The sequence below is a fragment of the Acyrthosiphon pisum genome, unplaced genomic scaffold (genome assembly GCF_005508785.2).
Source record: "Acyrthosiphon pisum isolate AL4f unplaced genomic scaffold, pea_aphid_22Mar2018_4r6ur Scaffold_21385;HRSCAF=23843, whole genome shotgun sequence".
Taxonomy (NCBI): domain Eukaryota; kingdom Metazoa; phylum Arthropoda; class Insecta; order Hemiptera; family Aphididae; genus Acyrthosiphon; species Acyrthosiphon pisum.
This window is the reverse complement of record NW_021770846.1, coordinates 112,225-114,403: the sequence shown is the minus strand read 5'-3', so window position 1 is coordinate 114,403 and position 2,179 is coordinate 112,225.

The window sequence follows — 2,179 nt, the reverse complement described above, 5'->3', positions numbered from 1 at the left end:
CATGATGATGACTACATTTTATTTTATCACAGCTTCGACGAAATATTCGGGAACGAGCCGTATGTCAATATGACCGAGACTTTGATAGAAGAGAAGCTCCAAGGTTCAGATGAGATGGCTTTGAATAGTGCTTTGGAGCAGAGGTAACGGCGTCATTCGTAAAATCTGTAAAAACGAGATATGATAATTTAGTTGCAGAAGGGAGAGTCAACATATTGTATGAACTGGCGATACAGGAGTACGACCACACAAATATTACAAAACAGGCCATAGTTCAAGTTTCAAAAGATAACAGAATACACTATTTCGTCCACGGTGACAAGGGCCGCATCTTTAAGGCAGTCATCAACAAAGTTTGTAAGCGTAAGGTGCCGACAGTGAATTAGTCCAATGGGAAATCACTATAAAAAAAAAATGATCGACGTTGGGACGTCAGTGGATTAGGCCTCTTGGGGATACCACTATAAAAAAAACGCACTGTTTGCTATACCTCAGTGGTAGTGTGGAAATTAGCAATATAGAAGAGATCGTTAGCCTTCAATGGAGTGTCGTCGAGTAATCAACCGCAGAAAAAAAAATATTTTTTTTTTGAAATTTAGCCACGGAGAGGTTTGTTAAGGACCAAGGGGTCTTGGCTGATGATCGGTGGTGGCGGCGGCGGCCCGATCGATAAGGAGTTTTTCGAATCAACAGGTGGACCTCAATCCGGGGAAAGTCTGTGGCAGTCTCACTGACGGGGACATAGACTTGGGAAAAATGAGGATGGAATGATCGCACGGGAAATTGAAACTGTCCGGGTGGTTGGCGGACCGCTCCCCCGGTACGCGACGATAGCCGTAGAATGGTTTTAAACTATTTGTGACCGCGGTATCTCGGTAGATATGCGTCCTAGCCGTTTTCCACCTCAGTCCATTCACAATTTTCTCTCGTCGTTCTATCTGGTGTGAAAGTTGCGAAGCCGTGGGTCGAAATCTCGCAAAGTTGACTACCAAAAAATATCGAAAATCTCACGGGGACACGGTTCGGGAATTTCGGGATTGAACGGTCAATACGTCATTTTTCAGTCGCCGTCTTCGGGGTTGACGTCGGGCGGTCGCCTTCCAGTGGATCCTGTCGTCAAATTCATCGATCGCGAAAAAACGGGGAGAAATCCGCGAGAGAACCGTACCGCTACGCACCGACTTGTCGTTTTACGCGGTCGACGGTACCTCGGCCCCGGGGCCTACCGCGTCCCCAGGCTAGCCACGCGGGGGGACTGTGGTTTCGCTATATAATGTGGACCGTCGTACCCGAAATTGACAGAGTCCCCGTGAGAGGGTCTCTGCGACTTGGCGAAAAAAAAATGACTTGGCGAAAAAAAATTAATCCGTGTCCCCGTCAGAAGGTCTTTGGGATTGACTCTCCGAGACCGACTCACGGGTACAACCGGACGTCAATCCAAGACCGACTCACGGGGACACAGTTATTGTCCTGGTGAGTATGGCTAGATTGACGTCAATCCTGGCCCATGAGTCGGGCATATGTCCTCCATACTTGATGCGAAAATTGTCTGACGGATAAGCTGTTGAGGTTCATATATATATGATAACAGTTTTTTGGTGATATGCTCATTTTTATTTTTATTAGCCTAGGCTTTACATATTGTTGTTTTTTGCATAGTTGTGTTAAAATAATTTATTAGTTATTGGTGTTTGTCTGTGAGTCAATTCAGTGCTCTTTTCTACTGTTTTCTGCGGTTTTTTCCGTTCTTTGACTTTGTCCACTGTTGATGGATTTCTCTCACGGTACGTCATTATCACTGTTATAAATTTTCTGAATTTATTGTGCATGATAAACATTTTCGATCAGCTGTTTTTCGGAGACTTCAACGGTGGGCTACAACATCTCTGTTGGTAATCCACATTGCTGTTTCTGGTTGGTGACTTTAACGGTGGTTCTCTTCTCTGCTTTGTCTATCATTAATTATCATCATGAAGAAACAAGATACACCACTTAAACCTACTGTTGTTTCGAAATCTACGTCCTCTCGTGGTCCGGATAAGTCTACTACTCTTGTTTCTAATGAAGACATTATGTCAGCTCTCCAAGAATTTAAAAAAGAATTTGTTTCTTCTAACAAATCTATCAAAGATGAGCTAAAATTGATCAGAAATCAAATGAACGAGCTCAAGACTGAAAA